The 22,632-nt window shown below is 37.7% G+C and overlaps 1 long non-coding RNA gene across 1 annotated transcript in view; it reads left to right on the top strand.

The window, feature by feature from the left end:
• The first annotated feature begins 2,009 nt into the window (after positions 1-2,009).
• Positions 2,010-22,632, top strand: part of LOC146332923 (uncharacterized) — an 89,738-nt gene continuing 69,115 nt past the window's right edge. The window contains exon 1 of the long non-coding RNA XR_014771288.1: positions 2,010-2,508. This is a non-coding gene — a long non-coding RNA (uncharacterized LOC146332923). The remainder of the gene's footprint in view (positions 2,509-22,632) is intronic.

The following is a 22,632-nucleotide window of genomic DNA, read 5'->3' as shown; positions in this document are numbered from 1 at the left end:
TCAATATCAGACCCCCAAAGTCCAGTATTGATTGGGCTCTATATATTATATAACTCTTTCAAATGTAACCTAAGAATTTACAACTAAAATGCAGTTGTAGTTATTAAAAGAAATTAAAATATCTGATTTGTTTATCATTCATATAGGCCTATTGTTAATCCTTGCGCCAAGTTAATTCAGTCAATAAATAAGTCGTTTAATTTGATTTAATTTTCGAAGATGAGAATTGGGCTTTTTCCATTTTGTCTTCTCTTACAAATATAATTTGTTTGTGTTTGTTTATTAACTCCTGATATTTTACAAAACAGGCCCCTGGCCAAAGTAAGTTGAGTATGCATGATCTATGTCTAGCCTATTTCAGAGATAATTTGTTTCTACTAGCAGGGGATAGTTAGCATCAGGCTGCTCACAGTTTAATGATAAGAGATCTGTCCTAGGTTTCTTCTCACTGTCAACTGCAATAACTTATTTTCCTCAACAAATGTGTGCATTGTGCAGTGTTTCACATGCATGTTATTTTCACATGAATGTGTGCATGTGATTTTAAGTATATTGTTTATAATTGTTATTTTAGAAACATTAGAATTGCAACATGCATGTAAATTTTAAGCCAAATGATTTCTGATTAATTTTACTTAGACAATGTTTTTCTCGTTTAAGTTGGTTTGGCAACAGTGTTTCACTTCTATTCAAGTGTTCCAGTAATCTCAGACAGTGTGACAGTGAATCAGGTTGCACAATAGTTCTTTTTCACTTTCGGCATGTCATAATATAAATCAGCAAGGCCTGTTCAGTTACTTTTTAGAAGGCCCAGATTTGCCAAGGGGTTGGATGTTTACATTTACATACACATGAGGTTGTTGAAGGGTCAGATTCAGCCCACGGGTGCCAGTTGAATAGGCCTGATATAATGAGCGTATTGCATTTAGGTTAACTAGTTCAATGGCTTTGGTATTGTGCATGCTGACTCTCTAGCATCACTTACTGGGACACTTAATGGAACTGAGTTAGCGTAAATGAAAATTGTTTCGCCCATACTTTTTCTGCTTTGTCAAGTAAAAAATGTCTGCTTGTGGAAAAAGGTATAAAACCAGGACCATGAAACCAAAGCATCTAAATAGAATTCAGCCGCCATTAACATTATTGAATTGAAATCTTCTTCTTTGCCTTTATTGGCTACACGGACTGTCATTCCAGGTCTGTTTTTAATGTAAAACAAAATTTGAATTGTCTGAAGTTAGTTTGCTAAACTTGTGTATTTCTTCATGGCAGTTTTAGACTTTTCAAGGTTAGAAGCTGATTTGCTGTAGGTAGCACCATTTCTGTTGGTCTGCACACCTTCCTGTCTATCTGTCAGTATTTTCCTCCCTCTCTCTCTCTCTCAGTAGGATCACTCTAATCCAATCCCAAATATATTACCTGGTCCTCACTGAGATAAGGTATACTGGGGATGTTAGTGTATCCATATGAATTAAATGGACAGCAGCTCTATCAAGATCATCCAGCGGGTCAAGGCTTCTCTGCAAGAGGATATGATGTAGCCAAACAGATTTTTTTCCACCCAGCCTCTCCTTTACCCCACCCTGAGATATCACCATCCACCTACACTGAAGGAGTAAAAACACCCCCACCTTTGTTGTTTACATACAGTAACATCTGCAGGTTGTTTTTTCGGCAGGTTTTAGCCGTTGTTCTCCTGTGCAGTGATTGGTGATGCCAATTCTTGCAGATGGAAAGCCCTCTGATTTTGCATTTCACCACTTTGCTAAAAGTTAAAATTATTTGAACGAGACTGACTCTTGGCACAAACACTGTGTCTAACCTGGTGGCCAGTGCAGATCAGACTGCTTATCATGTTTAGACAGCCTAATACCCACACAGTAAGAAATGCCCAAAAGCAGAACTTAAATCACTCTCTGAATTTCAGTGTGTACTTTTGTAGATTGGTTTATAGTATTTTTTAGAGAAATGATGCCATACTTGGATTAATTACTGCTGTTAAAGGGGCACACAAAGACTTGCATCTTGTAGTTAAGCAGCACTTGGTAGTTTCCAGCACATAATTAAAAATAATGACATGTATAGAGCGAACACAGAGGAGGATTCAGGTGTATTAATAAAGCCATTTATTACAGCAAATCAGCTTCTCTGGATTGTCAAGAGTCCCCCAGATAGATTTGTAAGCATCACACTGTCATATCACTTTGACAATATTGTTGGGATTGACATTTAAATAGAATACATGTGTTTTTTTATTATTATTATTGATGTAATGTGTTTTTGTGGTGTTATTTGTTTATGTCTTCATGTTCAGATGTGTGGGATGTCAATGGAAACTTTGATTTGCACTCATAGGACATCAGTGAAAACCCACTCTGTGACCAGAAAAGATGTGAAACATCCTGGAGGAAGTCTTGATAGTCTGCCAAGAGGGGCTTTTGCATTTTGACCGTTCTGCCATAACCACATAGATGATCCACCACATGGACACTTCACGAGTGACCTCAGGTAGGCAGGAGGGGTGTCACACTTTAAATATTACATCAAAAATCAGTCAAAATCAGCTTTCAACTTCAGTAATTGAAATCAAAGAATCTGCGCTCTTCCCAGTACTTTTTCCTGCCTACTTTCGGTGTCTGGCATGTGTCTGAACAAATAAACTACACTTCAGAGACGACGCAGCATAGCTAACTGGCCGTTACATCACATATTATACCGTATAGATATCTTTTAAAAGAAGATTTGAAAATGTAAATGACACTTATCAGAGCATACCAGTTATCTTCCAGTCTTTACACATCAAGACTCGATATTCTTAACAATGGCATAGCTGTCAGTGCTAAAAAAAAAGTTTAAATCGAAAAATTGAATTTAATGATGGCCTTCAATTAAGAGACAAATAGTATTGGGATATGGAGAATCGTGACAGTTGGCAGACTGCACCACTCTTTAAAAAAAAACAAAAAAAACCCCACAAACCCAGGCATTTCAATATGCAGTACTCTAACAAAGATTCTGTTGCGTATGTTCATAATGGCCAGGTTGGGAAATTTATGGTTGTTAAACCTGCTAAGACCAAAAAAACGATTACAGCAAATATGTAAATGTAAATTAGAATAAAGCGAAAGGGTTTGAAAGTCAATTTTGTGTATTGTTTTTATCAACAACTTAAATAAGATATGCTTGTATATTGCAGCATTAACGAAATGTAGTAATAGTAAACATACATGAAAATGGGTAAAAAGTAGTAAAAGGATTCATTTGGGTTGCATTTTATTTATACAGTGTATAGCAAGCACCCTAATAACCTCCAAAAAGGTTGGTGGTTAGAGGTTAAGTCTTCACTACCACTAAGTAATGTAAAGAAGATAAATATCAAGTGAAGAAGGTGGAGGTAGTAAAGAAAGCTATGTGCACTTTTTGTTTTGTTTCTTTGTTTCACTGTGCCTGGCCACAGTGCTGTTCAAAGTCAATGTGACACTGTTTTTGTTGCAGAGTTGTTATTTTGCCAGCATGACTTTACCAGCTTTGATTTTGTTTCTGGGGTATTACTGACTACCTTCATGGGGGTGTGAGCATGGAAGGAGACGGTGCCTTTCAGACGTGAAACTTTATTAACCTAACACATGGTTACTAAAAGGTAGTGTGTCTTGAAAGCATGACAGTTTCATCAGTGTTGTTTCAAGAATTAGCATTTCTACATCAAAAAGCTTTTTGCCATTAAGTGGAATTCATTAAATATTTTAGCTGTAGGGAAAATGTCCCTTTTACCAAGTGCGTATCTGAAAAAAACCCCTAGAAATATTAAATGTTAGTGATGGCATAAAAGGTAATTTCATTTTCCTGTGTGTGCTCTTAGTCTCTCTAAGTTTATTACTAATTCATTTTTTTCTCTTCAACATTTCACAATATGATGTTTTATCATAATCATCTCCACTAGAGAATAACAAAAAAGATGAGTATGAGCAGATCCCTCGCCTTTCTTAGTATACACACGATATCTCGAGCTTCAGGATTTGGTGTTGTATTCACTGTGACCTCTTTTCTTATATTTGAACATATCCTCCCCCTAATAAGTGCTTTTCAGTAAACTTGTCACAGTATTGCTTGGAATATTTCACTATGCTCATGGTCTAATGTGTGGTTAAAAAATAATTCAACCACAATTTGACCTTCAAAAGACAATTATATTATTTAACTTAAAATCATTTGTCACACCTTGATTAATACAGGTGATCTTTCAGCTTATAATGAGTCCTCTGATCAGTTGGTTGCATCAGTGAGAATTTGGATGTGTCATAGTAAATGGAGCATACTATACTTAACCATTTTTTAGGAGGTCCCTGTTTGGTTTGCCTGCATGGGCATGCGGTTGGTGCGGTCTGTGTGGTTTCACAACATAATTATAGAATTGAACTTCACAAAAACCAATACTCCCTGACTTACATGATGGATCATGTACACTCACAAATTAAGCTGCTAAGTTACAAACTTCCTCCTCATCCGCTTCACATCACCTGTCTCCTTGACCTGTATGTTACCTTGATAACATTACTGTATTCTTGGTCGTCAAAGTGGCCTCTGCTGGTTTCCGAGGTTGTGTCTCATCAATGGGACTGCTAACTAGCTAGTGGCAGCTACAGTACAGTTAGCAGCAGTGTGATGGTGACTTCAGCGTTACAAGAGAGAACGTCCGTGTTGCAACAATCCCGTGCACCTGACGGTGAGGCGCGGCTCCTGAATGGAGTTTTTTTTGGGTTTTTTTGTTTTTTTAAGAAACATGTTTGACTGAAACTCTTCTTACCAACTAGCAGTTTTGTCAGCTATTAGGGGGCAACTGTATTTCACACTATTCAATTGAGCTACAGGTGGTGGTAATGTGGCAAAAAATGCAAAGGACCAACAAAAGGCGGGTAAGAGGAGAGACTGCAAGCTAGTAAGGATGAATGTAAAAAATAATTTAAAAAAAGAATGTTAAGTACTTCAAAATTGGTTTTGCAAATGTTTTATTGGGAATGAAACAATTTCAACACTGTAAATGGTGAGTGACACTGAATGTGCAAATGTATTTTGTTTGTTTACCAAAAAAAGGGCACCTTTAATTAGACCATAATAATCATCAAATGAAGCAGTGTAGGCTGTCATTTACAAGAAGTGTGATATACATGTATTGTCCTTTCCTACCAGTTTGTTACTGACTGAGAGGAGATTAATAGTACAGTTTCTTAAAGGACAAGTGTGTAGGATTTAGTGACAACTAACAGTGAGCTTGCAGATTGCACCTTGTCTTGGTCTCCCCTTCCAAGATCGTAGGAGAACCTACAGTGGTTGTGAAACTTCTGCATAGGGCTGAACTACTTTGAAAAAAGATGTAATTATGAGTATTTTGATTGATATTGCAACTGTGATATTATTTGTGATATTAGAGGACAGACAGTTTTACAGTTTTATTCTCATTTTAATTGAAAAAAAAACAAAACAAAACCTTTGTGGAAGATGACCCACGCCTTCTGTAGATATAGCCTAAAAGGCTCATTCTAAGGTAATGAAAATGCAATTCTTATTTTCAGGTGATTATGCACAAATGAAAACGTACTTATGAATATTATATTCAATTTCTGCCATATTCTGCCAGTACCCCCCCAATCATTACACACTGGACCTTTAGTATACAATGTAAGTTAACATGTTATCGCAAACTTTGGTTGAACCTGTGCTCCATTCAGGCAGGATATCTGAAATATGTGCACCCATATAAAGGACAAACAGTTAGCACTTACATTATGTCTGGGTTTTTTGGTGTATATGTGTGTGTGTTTGTGAGCACATCCAATTGAAGGAGATGGGATGGATGAGCGAGAGATGGCTAAGATGAGAAGCTGTCTGTTTGTGGTCAGAGGATGTGGTAGACTGCTTGTGTTGGGTGATACTTGATCTGATGTTAATGTGCTGCTGTGTGTGTGGGAGGGAGTGAGTTGAAAGAGGCAGAGGGGAAGATGGGCAGATAATCCCGTCTGCCTGATGAGATTGAATGCTGGGATTGATTGATCGCCTAATCATAGGAGGAAATGGGCCTGAAAATGAATGGGACTCTGCCCTTGGCTTGCTGTGGAGCTGGGTGGTTGGGTTGGAGGGGATGTTAGCTGCAGAAAGACATGGCCTTAATGTGCATGGGACCTGATTTCATTTGTGTCTGATATACAGTTATATGATCCTGGCTAAATGATCAAATAAAAAAGGAAGAGGGGGAACAGCGGAGGGGATGTAAATCAAGCTTTATTGCTGGAATATTACTTTTTCATCTCATCTGAAATGGATGCTTTGAGAAAAGAGCAGAATAAAAATTCATCATGAATTTAGAATTGATGGAACTGTGTATAGGTAGAGATTTCCACTGTACTGGATCTAGTTGATTGGCCAGTAATAAGTATTGAATTCTATGTGTCATTATTTGGTTTTCAGTATTTTTGCCTTGACCAGAAGATGTTTGTTCAAATTGTTCACAGCTGTGTTGGAGGGTTTAAAAAAGTCTAACAGAATTTATGCTCCTGCTGTCACTTTGTCTTTGTCCTCAATGTCACATATTTGCTTAAATGATGGCAAGGCTACTTAAAAAAACAACTTGCACCGGCGTCACTCCTGGAGAGCCAAATATTCAACATTCCATCTCACAAGCACAAAGAGGACTCCCACCGGTATATGAGATAGGGGAAATTAGCTCTGTGTTTGAGGGTCCTTGCTTTTTATGTAGTGTCCAGAGTTCACAGAGGGAATGCTGCCAGAACATATCACCATATACAAGGACTGAAGTGGTGGACTCTGCCTTGCATCAAGGCAGAATCAAACCAATAGGTTTGCCTTGCTCTTTAAGTTAGGGGTGCCATCTGTCACCTTGAGTTTGTCTCCACCACTAATAGATGCTTTGAAAAGCAAATACCTCTAAGACTTGAAGTATTTATCACAATATTCTGCCTCATTGTTGACAGAGCAGCATTAGTTTTTATGACATTAAATGTAATGCCATTTAAAACCAAAATGACAGGGGTTAAGGTTAGGCATTTCATGCAAATAAGACAATCATGCAAGGAATTAGCACCAAAGCATTATCCGTGTTTAAAAGATGTTGCCGAGGTAGGTTACAGGTTCCATGTGACATAAAGGCTCTCAACATCAGTATAGCTATAAATATGTTCATCCCTTCATGTAGGCTTTTTACCTTGTATATCTCTTTAGACTCTGTATATTTATTAATGTATTTTTTCTACCAATTCTTTTTCATACATATTTTTATGCCACTGCATCAGCGACAGTCATGGCCGGAGCTTTTATGCTTTCAGGGTTGTCCGTCTGTCCCATTCCTGTAAATATATTTCACCTTGAGAGAATTTTTCAAACTTTCCACAAATGTCCATGTGGACTCAAGGATTAACTGATTAGATTTTGGGAGTCAAATGTCAAGGTCACTGTGACCTCACAAACATGTTTTTGGCTTTAATTAAATAATTCATATGCTAATTATGACAAGATTTAACACAAATGTCTATAGTAATAAAAATGCACTTAAATCCTTTTTGTGAAATTCCTACAAAATTGTCATTACATATATTATACAGACATGAATGTGAACTGGAATATGTCTGGTTGGCGGAGGCATATAAGCGCAAGGTGTTTCTAGTTATACCATTGTACAACCTCATTAACTTGTGTATCATTTTAAATAGGGGTGTAAGAAAATATCGATATATACTTGATTATCACGATGTTATGTGTTGTGATATTCTGTTGATTCTCAGAAACCACGGTGTTGTGATATTGTGATACATGTTGAGATTTGTGGCAGTGGTTCATTTTGTGTTGTGTTTAAACCTGTGGCCACTACATAGCAGCGCTGTCTATTTTCACAGTTCTGATTGCATTTTCTAACATCTAAAGATTTTGTGCATGTGGTGGTGTTCTCTTTATACTATGACTGTCCTAAAATTAGAAAGCAATATATCACTTTCTTACAATATTGCAATATATTGAATTACCAGTCTTTTACCAATATACAGCTCTAACACTACCAGTTGCAGATCTTTAAAACTATTGTTCTTTTTTGTAATTAGTTGCATTTTGCTTTATTCATGTCTACTTAATCTTGTGATCTGTGTGTGGAACTATTGCAAACATGCATTCGCTGTATATTGAATTGAATAAGTGTTGTCATCTGATATACACATGCCATTTAATTTACAGTATCTGAAACGCCTCCTTAACTTTGTTAATAAAAATTAAATCTAGTAGTCAAGCCATGGGATGTGGTATAGCCTTGAAAGGAGAGATCTTAGATAAATAGAAGAAATACTGAATCATCGTAAGCAAGTTTGACCAAAAATCCAGACTAGTGTATCATGCACCCTGAATGCATGCCCCACATTGCCCCTATAATTTTCATTTAATTTTTTTTTCTGTACCATTTTGGGGCAGTGGAATAAGCTAAAGCCACATGCTGATATACCTCATTTTTGCTCTGTTTTGGTCTCCACCAACTGTGACTGGCTCTTTTTTTGGCTCTTTTTCCAAAAACACAAAAATATTAATCTAAGAAAGGGGTGCAAGAAACACCCATTGCAGTGAGTGTCCCCTCAAAAAAGATATCTTTTAGGGTTGTGTAGGTGTGTACATAATACTCTGTTAATAGAGCTAGGATCCATTAACCAGATGTAATGTTTGTTGTGGCCCTCCTCTCTGTCTCCCTCTAGTGTGCAGGGAGGCTGTGTTTGTTGGTGACTGAGTAGTAGGTTGTTGTGATCCAGAGCTTGAAGCCTGAGAGTGGGATGACTGAGAGGGAAATGAGCAGCTCATGCAAAGAAGTGGAGGCACTGTGGGCTAAATGATCAATGGCATTGATCAGCCAGTCAATCCTGGAGTCTATATTCTTCTCTGTTTACACTCTCCCATTGCCACTGTGTTAAACTGAGCGTGCTCTAAGCAGCCACCTTAGGGACCCTCTAAAAGCCGGCCTCACACCCGCCATTGATTGACATGTCGATTATCTTGGAAGCTGTTGACAGCACAGTTGTTAGCCATCTTAAACATTAATGATGATGGGGGTCCGTTGCCTCGAGTTACACTCCTGACTAAGAGAAACAGACATTAATTTTCAAGCATAGTGCCACAACAAATGAAATGAAACACACAAAAAAAATCTAAATAAAAAACAGCCAAGTAGCTATCTGTGATGCACCGGTTTTCTCTGATCACCCTGGGCTGACTGTGCAGAAAAACTCTTAGTCATCCACAGTACCTCATGGATTTTAAGAAATTTACTTATTTGCAATACAATAACACACACAATTTTCTGTCCATTTTTGTAAACGCAAGGGTTTTAGAAATTACTTTTTTTGTAGGTCAATTTCTTTGTTCCCTGTCCGTAATGTTATAAATCAGGAACTCTGAGGAATTTAATCTTCCTAAAACCCAACCTGACCTTTTTTATTATGAAATCCAAACATCATCATCAGTCTGCTCATTCATTATATCTCTGCTCAAACAACAGACAAGAACACACACACACACACACACACACACACACACACACACATAGAATTAAGTCATTTGGAGGCACATCCATACAATATGAGAATGCTAAATGGATGACACGCATTAGCTTGCTGAATTTTTGCGTTTTTGCCTAATGTCAAAAGGATTAAAGTATCGGTACTTTTTCCACTACCATGTGTTTTAAAAACAATACAATACTAACATGGTATCGAAAAAACCAGGTTATAAAAACAATGATCTGAATGCTCATTTAAGACTAAAGTTCAGTCCTTATTGTCCTGCTTGAAACGTGGCTTGCAGCAGCAAAACCAGAAAGTGTTCTGTGACTTTTTCTGTGCCAGCACCATGTGCAGGTTGTTAAATTCAAAGAAAAAACAGAAGAAGAAGAAATGGAATTCAATTTATGTGAGTAGGACTTTTATTTCCTTTTTGCTGTGGTATTGAAAGACACCAAATATAATTTTTTTTATACTAGTACGTATCGATTTTAAAATTCTAGTAACAGGAGACAAGTCGACACATTACAAATATTTGTGACTACACATTGTTATTTATAAACAAAATACCAATGATATATTTGGTTTTGTGTTTGTCTCGGGATTGTCTTCATTATCATTTGGGGGATTTGTGAAGCGTGGATGTCTAGTCTTGCCCTTGCTAAGTGTAATCAACACCAGATCATGTTGCATGTGTATGTGTGTCTGTGTAGAGATAATTGCGTTAAGTGTGCAGACTCCACCACATGCCCCGAGCTCCCAGCATCAACCTCAAACCTGTTTCTTCTTTTATGCGTCATTTACTGCCTGTAAACAGTTTGTGTAAAGCATTTTATAGATAATTTCTACAAGTTCCTTGAGCTCTCTTAAATATGTGCTTAAGTTATACAAACTCTTCACTTTAATAGACACCCAGTAATGGGCTGACATTGGCCTGGCTGCAGGGACCAGTGCCTCTGTGGTTGCACCCCAGTAATGCTAATGTTCAGGCCTCTGCATGATGCTCCCCAAGCAGGGAAAGTGGCAGCCTAAACCTGACATGAAGTCTTTGTCCGAGTTTCCTCTTTTTGTGGTGGTTACTCTTTTTAGTTAAGCTCCTTCTCACTGCTGCCAGCTTCCACATGCCTCTTTTGGTTGGTCAACACATTAAAAATTGTGCTGCCTCTTTACAAGATTGTCTTTAATCTTTTGCCTCTTCCATGTCACCTCGAAACGTGTGGAGGCTGATATGATAATGATGTGGACCTGTCCAGGGTATTAGAGTTAAGCTGGCTGATTAGGCTGCACATCGATTAGTCTATCACTCAGCACTGGCCAGGTCTGGGAGGGAGGTGGGATGGGTGGTGGGGTGAGGGAGGATCGACAGCCTCTCTGAAGAAATGACCTCACTTAAAGTGAATCCCAAATGTACACACAGCGAAACATTTAACACTTACAGTAGGCACACAGTCTTTTCCCCTGTTATTACATGAGCCAGTTTTAGTGGTTTGGAACTTTCACGACTATTAAGTAACTTGTACTACCTTGCCTAAACAACCTTGCCATCAAACAAGAAACTTTCACTGTTATTTTTAATTGTTTAAAGAAACACAAATAGAAAAATTTGAATTAAGTGAAATGATCAAATATTCTTAAAATGCTGCCTAAAAGGTAAGAAAAGCGGCCTGTTATGTTCCATTAAAAAAAAAAAACAACACAAAAAAACCCAATGTAAACAGAAATACCAATATAAACAAATATTGCAACCAATAGCAATCAATAGTACAGTTGTCCCAGTTGATGGGTTAGGGTCTTTGTCTCTGGTTGTTCATAACATCTCCACATCTTTTTTTTTTTCAACCGCAAGTTAGGAGCTGTGTGTCAGTGGAAGGACCAATAAGTAGAGTTAACAATGACGAGGACTAAAGCTGTATAATTCACTTCTTTTTTTAATTATTTTTTCTTTTTTTATTTCTGATCTGATTCCATACCTGAATTTGTGTATCTGCAGATAATTGGTATAACAACTTCCATTCTTTGCTATGTTGGCTTTACACACACTACATGTTGTGTTTCTGTGTTTCAAGGCATTTCTCCAGACAAAGAGTATATTGAGTTAAGCTGTTATGTGGTTCATATTTCAGCATAAGGTCCGCCTGTATGTCTAACTCATAGAATTCTGGGAGACAGAAAAATATGAAGCCTACTGGATACCTTTTTAGAACTCTTTAATTGCTAATTGATTCATTTGTGCCACAGCATACTGGCTATGGGCTTAAATTGCATTCATTAAAAGTGGAATTTGGATTGGTACGTGGATTAGTGACGCCAGTCTAACATATTTGATGAGTGAAATTACATCAGTATCGGTATCTCCCACCAAGATCGGATCTTGATGAGGAGGAGGTTTGCAGTATAGGAGAATTGAGCAGTCCAGTTTAAGCACTAAAATGGATTAAAATAAAAATAAATATATCAATACTGAAAGATAAAAAGAAATGTAATTATTTTAACCTGAAATTGATAAATGATTCAGTGGTTTGGCACAAAAGTCTTTGATGTCAAGTCACTGTGGATGGGTGGTTGGCCGATAACATGTTCATGTAACCTACATGTAACACATTAATGTGGAGGAATGGAAAAAGACAGGGATGCAATGAATAAAGAATAGGCATGTAAGAGAAATCTGGAGAAAAGGAGTGGTGTTGCAGGAAAGACCGAGCAGCGAAGGAAAGGTTTAGGACCATGGCCTTGCATGAACACTGAGGCTTTTAATCCCGGAACAAAGTCATTAAGGTTCAGAGCTACAGAAGAGGCCAATTAAAAGCACAGTGTAGGCATAAGTCTGGAGAAAAGCATCATTTGCTGCAGGAACCCAGGCCTTTTATCAGACCAGTGGGAGCCCTCCCTTATGCACCCAGGGAATCAGAAGGCCTGTCAGACATCTCTTGGAGATGTTTTTACTTCAAATAATTCACTTTCACTCAGAAATAGGCCAGTAGCAGGGAGATAGCTCAGGCTGGTGAAAGCCCAATAAAAATTATAGAAGTTTTTTTTCACTTTTGACAGTGTTAATGTCCTATAAAAGGCTGTATCTTAAAATGGCATTTAAACAAATATATGCATAAAAAGGAATTGTTAGTTTAAAACAATAAAACCGAATTATTATACATGATATTATTGTCCGTATGACTAAATGAGAAGTCATTTCCCATAATTAGCTGTTATTCCTCTTTAAATACCTTTCCTTACAGACCAAAAAAACACTGTATAGAAATCCTCAATTATCCCTCACAAAGCTCCATTTTACTCCAATTAGCTGCTAAATCTATCTGTGCGGTGATTTAATGCAGGGATTGAGTGAAGGGCAAAGGCTTAATCTTGACTTCCTTGTTTACTGAAATAATTGATATTATCAGATTCTTGGTGATTAATGGGCTTACTAAAGAATACCAAGGCTCAGCAGCTTTGTCTGAATGCAAAGCTCAAGAGTCATATTAAGTATTTCCTTGGAGTGAACTAATTACTGTGTTGAGTTAGGCTTGCTGTGAAGTAAACACTAGAGAGAGATGGGAAAACGTAAGAAGCGTTAATCTTCTAGCAAACTAAAATATCACTTTAACTTCTGTGGTTCCTTAAAGTTCCCATTTCCAGTGGAATATAAGCTATGGTCATTTGGACTGCCACTGTGAGAGTTTGCACTTCAGTCACAGTGCCAGTGCCTTATGTCAGACCAAACAGTGATCTCTGTAGGGCTCAAGAAACTTGAGTAATTCTAATTTTGAATGAATGATAGCAGATGCAGAGTGTTGTATTTTTACATTGTGCAGGGAGTGACAATGGTCACTCCAAGTTGAAAAGCAAAAGAGGAAAGATTGATAGAATGGTCCTCAAACTTTTTCTGGCTTGCCACACTTCAAAGGTTGTAAAAGTTCATGCCTTACACCCCCTCATTTTTTTTATCAGTGATTAATAATTAGGAAAGCAACTTACAAAAGAAGATCCAAGTTGAATTTTAATGAAATAAAAATCGGTAGAATGGCACCACCAGACTCTTGTTTATTTATCTTCACTCCATATTTACCGCACCTGCAGTGGCTCTATGCCCCACCAGTAAGGCCTGCACCACATTTTGAGAACCACTGGATCAAAGGAACAGACAGAAAAATGCTACACTAACAAAACGTAGGGAGCAGTGGCATATTCCAAAACAACCTGCAAATGTGTTGTGGCACTTTAATAAGCCTTGAGCCAAATGAATGTTGGTTGCTTTTATGATGTTATTTTTAGTACCGTTTACAGAATTTGTGGGAAAGTAATATAGATATTTGCTTAAATTTAATTTGCTTAATTGCTGATGATTGAAATCATCAGTTGAGAATCTTTGAAGTTGAATCTTATGTTGTCAGTGCACTTCTTTTTAGTTGCGTCATTGTACACAGAGAAACATAGGATAACAGAGAGGCCAGCTATAAACTTTTACAAACTGAGTTGTGTCTCAAAATACTTGCATACAAAACTGCAATGGAAATCAAAAAGAATGATTGAAATGGAGGAGAGCACAACAGAGGGCAGTGCGGCATGTTCTGCAATTTCTGATGCTCTCTGTGCCGGCGCTGAATGAAGCAAAGGCTACTAAACTAAGTTTGAACCAGACGCTGGTACAACTTCCTCTACTGGAGTCCAGTGTGACTGACTTGATGCTGACAGCACGGTTGGCAACAAAAAAGGCTTTCCATGGTGTGCTAGGATTTTATAGCATTATAATAATAATTTTATGAATTACATTATATTATATTAGCATTTTATGACTAGGATGCACAATTTTTATTTCTGAAGGGGTCACTGATATTTTTACATCGCATAGTTTTCACAATTGTAGGTGGTGTGTGTTGAAGAAAAGAAAAAAAACATAAGCACTTGAGAAATTAAAATGCATCCCAGGGCTCACGCCTCAACAAGTTGAATAAATCAGTAGAATTGACTTAGGAAATTATAACTTGGGTACAGCCCTAATAGATAGTTGTCAGTCAGTGCGTACAGAAAATACACCTCTGTATTTGTTTTTTTAAAAATTTTGATAGAATTACTTGATTTTGTCATCTATATAAGTGGTAGATTACTCGGTTATAAAAAGAATAGTAATATTTAGCGTCCTAACATCAAAAGGAAAATGATGAAACAAGCAGATATACAACCACATAGCTTTTACTTTACACCACAATATACAGTATGCAGCTGTGCATGAACACTTTCTTTGGATGAAAGGCTTTTGGACCAGGTTATAGGAGTTCAATGATTAGATAAAAACTGTGTGTAAATTGCACCAAATTCAGCAGACCGACATGAGAGATGCAGTCTCTCAACTACCAGAGCCTCCTGAGAACTATTAATAATGAAACAACATGCTGGTTTGTACAGATTCACATATCATGAAAGTGGCTTTTTAGTTGCTGTTACAGACCTTTTACCTGTCTGCTTGGCTTACACTAGTGCAGGAGGTTGTGAATTGCATGGTGGGAGCACTCTTTGCTCTTGTGGAGGACTTTTTAGTTACTGGTGGAAACTGGTGTTTGGTGTACAGCATGTGTGGGGCTGTAGAGATTATCTGATAGAAGTTCTGCCACAGCCAGAGTAGCACTCTAGTGCCCAGCTTGCTGACTTTTAGCACTGAGCAGGCTGGTTTTCGTTCTCTATGATGGACTGTTTTAGAACCTTAACATTCAGTTTTTGCTTTAAGGTTTGGTGTGGCACCTGTCCGGTCTTTTATTTGTCGTAGTGTCAGAATACATGAGATTTTTTCAACCATATTGCAAGTTAGAGAATAAGGAAATGCTGAAATGGCTAAATAATTTATCTGAGGACTGCAGAAAGATGGAGGTGAGAATGTTTTTACTTTATTTCAGACTACAACAGGTACCAGTGTATCCATATCATGCCAGCCCTCGAAAGGGACTGAACCATCATCCTCTGCCTGCCTGTCTGTCTGCCATTATTTGCAATGCTGATTGATAGCTCTTTCTCTAACCCCCACCATCCCACACTGCAACTGTGGTTTGCTGTCTCTTTATTTCTGTCTCCTTTTGGTTCCTTTTCCTCTTTTGCTCGGCTTCTATCGCTGTCTTTGTGTCTCTCTGCAGACTGTGAGCTGATATCATCCTTTGAAAGGGTAATGATCCCACTGTGTTGAGATTATGTATGTGTGCTGCACAGTGTAATGGCCTGGCTTTTTATTGCCTGCCGCATACTAATCCCACAACTGAAGGAATGAGATGACACCTGCAGGGAGCTGTGTGCGAGCTGCAGCCTCACATGAAAGAATGGCCATTAAAAATGATCAAAGAAATTACTGCACTCGGCTGCACAACACTGCTCTCACGCCTGGCTAGGTGTACATCCCTCTGCCCCGACACACACGTGCACAGGCATGCACATACGTACACATACACACATGCATACACAGACTCGCACTAATTAGTATCTCCCTCTGATGGATATTTTCCAAGTGATCCTCTGTGGAAATGTCCTGCGCCTAGTTGCCTTAGGCTCTCTGCAGATGATGCACCCACGCTTGCAGATAGGAAATGGAGGACATGCGTGAGCTCAAAATGATAGTCTGTTCTCCATATCCCAACCACAAATTATTCATGGACATTTTACCACAAGTGTTTTTCGACTGAATTTTTATCAGACTTTTCCTTCAGGGGTCTTTTGTTATATTAAGAAATTATTTTTAGGTTTATTCATTGCATTTTGTTTTACATTTTGGTTCGTTAATGACACGAGTTTGCTCTTTAGGAATGCCATTTTTGGAAGATTTTAGAATCTAGGTCTGCTTGAAAATAAACTTTAACTATGGCCACCCAATTCATCAAAATCACAATCTGGCCAACTGCAATATATAAATCGCAGAAGGTGCATTTTTTTGATAAAGGAAAAAAGTGTGTAACAAAGCAGCATTATAATGAAGTACTTTAGTGCTGTAGAGATGACCTGGCCTACAGATCTTGTTTTACAGATGTAAGTAATGATGTTTGTTTGGTACAGACTCCAACAAATCAGCATGATTTTAATAATCAATGAAAAAGAAAACAGTGAGACAAAAAATGATAATTTCTTCTTGTGAATCATATTTCAATATCTGTCAAAATAATCACTGTGATTTATTTTTTTCCGTATCGTGCAGCCCTAATTCTACTTTTTTTTTTTTTTTAAACCTGTAGTGCTATTCATTTATCTAGATTATTTTGGTGTGAGTTTTGAGATATAATATGTGCTTTTGGGGTGAACTGTCCCTTTAACAGTAGACTCATGGTTAACGCAGTTTTCTCTAACTGGGATTTCTTATAGCTTCCCTGTTACACAGCAACAGTGCATCTAACTGTCCTGTACTGTCTGTGAGTATTCCACTTTCTCCTTTTCATGTCGCTTTTCACTTGCCCCCCGTTCCTTTTTGCATCTTTTCTTTCTACTGATTGTGCATCTGTCCGTTTCTGCCCTCCTCACCAGGTGCAGCACCTTGGTTGCATGTCCATTCTGGGATGTGACACAGTGTGACCAAGGCAGCTGGTCTTATCAGTGGGCCCTGTGTGCTGGTGAGCAGATGACATTTTTCTGCAGTCAGTTCACTGGCCATCATAACAAATTCACCCTTTGAGTGGAGACACGCTGATAAATGCAATTTATTTCTTAAAGAAACTGGAATAATAACATCTTCACTTTGTTAAATGTCTGGTCTGAAATGAAATGAAATACTTGATGTGGTGTTGTGTGTGTGAATCAACACCTGCAGAAATTATTGGAGGGGTCTCATTTATTGCAAAGGGAGTACAAAATTTGAGAAATAGCACCTGGAGACATGCAAAAAGAACCAAATTCTTATTGTGTATTTCATTTTTTTCTGTATTGAACATAGACTCGCCAACATGGAGACAATGTGGTTATCACAGGGATCCATTTTACTAAGAGATTCCTTTTTTCAGTACTCCTCCTTTCTCCCCTTTAGCCCCTCCCTTTCTCTCCCTCAGTGGTCCATTTTAGAACCATGCGGCTGCATGGTTTGGTGGGTAATTTCACTGCCTTTTCATGTGTCGGAGGGCGAGGAATCCTCCTCCATTAGGTAGTGTCATCTTGTGATGTATGATGTATGCACAGAAAGGCAATCTGATGTTTATTCATGACTTTCAAGGCAATGCCTCAGCTAAGCCCTCTGATTTCCTTTTAAGGAACAAAACTACGTGAGATTGAGACTTCAGTTTAAAGGCACACAGACCATCCTGCAGCACTTCTTCTATGTTCCCCTTCCTCTCTCTCTCTCTCTCACTCTCTCACTCTCTCTCTCTCTCTCACACACACACACACACACACACACACACACACACACACACACACACACTCTCTCTCTCTCTCTCATCTCACCCACAGCTCTTTTTTTTTTATCTCTTTTAAATTCTCCCTCGATATTTTTTCTGTCAGATTTAATTTATTTGACCCTTAGAAAAAAGATCACATGCAGTTATTTCCTTCTGATTTTGCCTGGCTGTCTCCCCATCTTGCCTCTGTACTTAACTAAGGACTTTGATGAAGAGATGAATTTAGATCGTTTTTATAGTAGGCTGGCACGTTAATGAGACACCACCACTGCGAGACTAAAAGGCCCTCTGGTCATACGTGAAACACACTCTCTCCATCCATAAATATATTGTGTATGTGGAACAGAGCTTTGGCCGTATTGACTTCTACATACTCACTGTGTCCACCACCCTTTTTTCAGTTCACTTGCACTATTGACTATGCAAACAATCTGGTGTTGGAGGAAATCTGTGGTTAAACTAACAGCTTGTTTGTAATTTTGTCTTCAGGTCCAGTGTGTTATAAAGTAACCATAACTCAAAAAGCTTGTCCCTATTTGTCTTGTAAATGACTTTTTAATGGTAATAAAGCCACATCTATCCATCATACTAGCACAAGTCCATGCAGGCCTTTGATGGGACTCCTCCTATGAACAAATGGTATCTATTAATATTCTCAATGACCAACCTTCCAACAGCACATGCATCATAATATATGAGGGACCTACTGCTGGAGCTGTCTTTAACATGTACATGTATGATAGGCAGTCATGCATTGTAGGTGTGTGTTTGTGTTTGAGTGTTGTTAGGCTGAAATCCTGTCAAGGCTCGATACTATAGTGCCACCTGTCAAGCGCTGTATGGGTGCTGCCTGCATGTTTTTAGTAAATTGATACCTGGATGCCTGGTATCAGGACTTGCCACACAGAAGGAGGGGATGCAATATGTAAACTAAGAAAACTCTCTGAGTTGGACCTGTTTACTCACTTCGCATGTGTATTTTTAACATGAGCCATGGACAGGTCCCTCCTCCATCATGCCATGCTTGATTTGAGAAGCTAAAGTGCAGCACGATCCTGTTATATTTTGGGGATGCATCGGAGCATGAGTAAGGCAAATGACTGCATTTTGTATTTAACATTTGTAATACTGTGCTAATAACCATATTCTCTTGCCTTGAGTGGTGCATATTCTAACCTTATATGATAAATAATGCAAATGTAGCAACCTCTGCAAATGCCAGAGAAAATGAGGTAGAAGGGAGGGAGAGGGCAAGGGAGCGAAGGAGCAGAGAGGGGAGAATGAGAGAGCAGGAGCTAGCATAACTAACTGATTGTTGTGCTGTCAAATTGATTTGCATGAAAAAGGCCGGTCTAATTGCAACACTTAGCTGCAACACACTGATAATACAGAGCAGGATTATAAAAGGACATGGAGGAGCTTTTATTAAGAAGGATTTCCTGGGTGTCTTTGAGAGATGCACCACCACCTTCTGTTTCTGTGGGGGCCATTGAAAATAGCGTGTCCGTCTCCTTGTCCTGTCTGACATGACATATCCATCATGTAGATGCATACACATTGCTGTCTCAGCATCCATTACCATATAAATCATTCCTACTTTTTTATACTAACTTATCATTTAAACCTAACAAGTTTGGACAAAGGCAGGTTCCTTGCAGAAACGGTACACAAACTTCCAAGCAAGGATGAAATGCCCTTTATATATAGATGCTGGCTTTTTGATTGAGGTATATAAAGTAATGGAATAAAGAGTACTCTCAGTCCACAAACTATTTTTCTCAGAGGTCTGATTGCTGGAGACTTTTCATTCAGAATATGCTCAAAACATGACAAAACTGTTAAAAAATAAAAGTTGCTAGATTGTTCAACAGACTTGAATGAATTGAATATTCCTGTTAGTGCATACAGTCACTTCCTTCCTTCCTCCTTTCAAATTAAAATGAAATTCTTGGGGACATGACATCAACACTGATGTCAAACATGACTATGGCAATCTGACATTCAACGTCAAAGTAACAGAAACCCTAAATGTATAATTTAAAGCATTTAAAAGGCATAATAACTGACTTCTATATTTTTGGTAGAGAGGAGAACAAAAGAAAGCAGGCTTCCCATCACATTGACATGCTTTGCAAGAGTATGAAAAGTTGCCTACTTTGAAAGGGTGTGGAAAAGAACAAATTTGTGGGTGGTGGTTTAGCTGAGGTCTTCCTGATGCTGCCAAAGGCAGTACTTCCCTTTCTTCCCTTTATTTCTTTTCTTTAATAATAAATGATGGATGTTTCAAATTACGAAACAGTGCTGGGAAAATCCAATTTAGTCCTGGGCCTTGTAGGGAGGGTATAAAGAAGAGTTCTGTATCAAAGGCCCTTGTTTTGCTTTAATATTTGCAGTGGGGCCACTATTGAATGATGTAATGTGCCATGTGATAATGGGTCTTATGTGCTTTTAACAAATCATCGAGCTCCCGCCTGTAAAAGCATCCTGCAAGGAGCTGTTGGTGGTACTTTCTCACCAGACATTGATTTAGACTCAATTTGTAATCAAGTATGTGTTTTTTGTGATTATTTGTTTATGTTGTGCACACGTGGGTAAAGATAAAGCAGTAAGTACATTTTAATTGCCCATTAGGGACCTGCTATTTCTGTGATTTGTATATTGCATGAAGTTGACCTTCAGATTTTCTAAAACACTGGATATCATGAAAGAACATTTTCATATTTTCAAACTGGAACTCATATTTTTTTGTTTTGCTCATACAATGTTCTAAGATCCAGCAAACCCTCTTACAAGCACAAACTTGTCCTAAATTGCTTGTTCCAGCTAGAGATTGCTAGATAACACTTGTGTCCAATATGGCAACCTCAAGTATCTGCCCATACCAGTCTGATGCCATCTTTTTTCACTTTCTTAAATAACTAAGCTGTTTAATACATTTATATGGATGTGCTTAATCATCTGAAAAAACATCATGCTCAAGCTGTGAAACAAATTTCTTAATGAAGAAATGCATAGCCCACAACATGACTTAGTTATGACAGACTTCTATTTTTATTTAAATGTTTTCAGACACAGAACTTTTAGCAGCATTTTTAATTGACCAGCACCATTCAAACATTCAAAATGAAATTGAAATAAATTGCATCAGTTACACCTGGCAGTTATGCCTTTTTTCGTTCTTGAACTTAAAATAACTTTCCACAGCTGACATGGTGACTGTGCTGCTGACAGGTCTCGCTCACATCATAGTTACTGTTAACATGACACATGCTGCTCATCTTGTGACACATCTCTGTTTGAAGCGTGTCTCTCAAATTTTAGTTAAGTATTTACGTGATCGTTCAGGCTAATGGATCGTATTGGATTATGCTTTTTTTTTTTTTCTCCCCCTGATATCCAATTCAGTGATTTTGACCAATATCGGATCATGTCCTTTGTTCCAAGTTGATTTCTGCCTGTTCATGAGTAAATATACATGAGATGTGAGCATAATCATCTCCAATAAATTACTATGTAAGGCGACCTTTTCCACTGTGGATGTGGCCAAATTTGTCTTACAAAAATGTTTTATTTACATTTAGATGTGCCATTAACCTCTTCCAGTGCACAATAATGGGGCCCTGAAACTGGCACAACTGAATAAAATGAAATGAAGCCATTAGTAATGTTGGTAACAACACCTCTGTTTGGCAAGTCAGCATGTCCTCTTTGAGAAAAGCATATTGATGTGTAAAGATAACACCCATTTTTAATCATTTACTGTATGATTAGATCTATTAATTGAGAAACAATACATATTATATTTATTTTGGTAACTTGAAAACCTTGTTGGGGCTACGCCTGATGTAATACTACATGCTGTTTTGCTGCCATAATGGACGTCTGCAGCTTTTGAGAACAAAATATTAAAAGAGCTTATTGACTGTTGGACAAATAGACATATTGCAGGCATAATATATTATGCTTGTTGTTCAGGTGCTTTTCAATTGTGAGAACACTGTAAGCTAACTGACAACAAAGAAACATGTTTGCATGTTCCTTTATCAAAAAACACAATTTATTTTCACCTTTCATCATCATCTATAATAATACAAATATTGTCATATATCACAACTCGACAAAATATGTCCACCTACAAAGTAAGTGATACCACATAAGTGGATTGTTTAAGATGTTTACTTTAAACACTGTAAATACGCTCCAAATTGAAGGCAGTTCTGTTGCTGTTGTAAATTGTTTTTAGAATGTCATTTGGGATGTTTAAGAAGGCACTGTAATGTACCGGCCCAAACGGAATCTTTTTTAAAAAATATTTATTTATTATTTTTTACAGTTTACAGTTTTTGTTTGTCTTTGTGCTTATAATGTGATAAACAATATTCATTCAAGATAACAATGATTGTTTTTGAGCAAAATAAGCATACAATACATTTAAACAGCCTAAAATGATCTCAAGCAGGACTGAAAAAAAATTATTAATTTTTTTGCTATCACCACCATTTATTGGACCACCATTTATGTGACCATTTATTGGAAAATGCAACCAGAATAAAATGTAGAACACATGGCCTCTAAAATACAAGGTACAGTGTGGAGCAAAGAGAGCTAAAGTTAATTTGTGAAACCATCAGTCTAACCATTATTCATTCATCTCCCAACAACTTCAGCATATAAATAAATACATTAATAGGTAAATAAATAAATGGTAACGTGCTTGATTAACATTCCGAGTTTTACAAGCA

This window comes from Lutjanus erythropterus, chromosome 1 (genome assembly GCF_056507025.1).
Source record: "Lutjanus erythropterus isolate fLutEry1 chromosome 1, fLutEry1.hap2, whole genome shotgun sequence".
NCBI lineage: Eukaryota > Metazoa > Chordata > Actinopteri > Lutjaniformes > Lutjanidae > Lutjanus > Lutjanus erythropterus.
The sequence above is the reverse complement of the archived record's forward strand: the minus strand, read 5'-3'. Positions and strand labels throughout refer to the sequence as shown.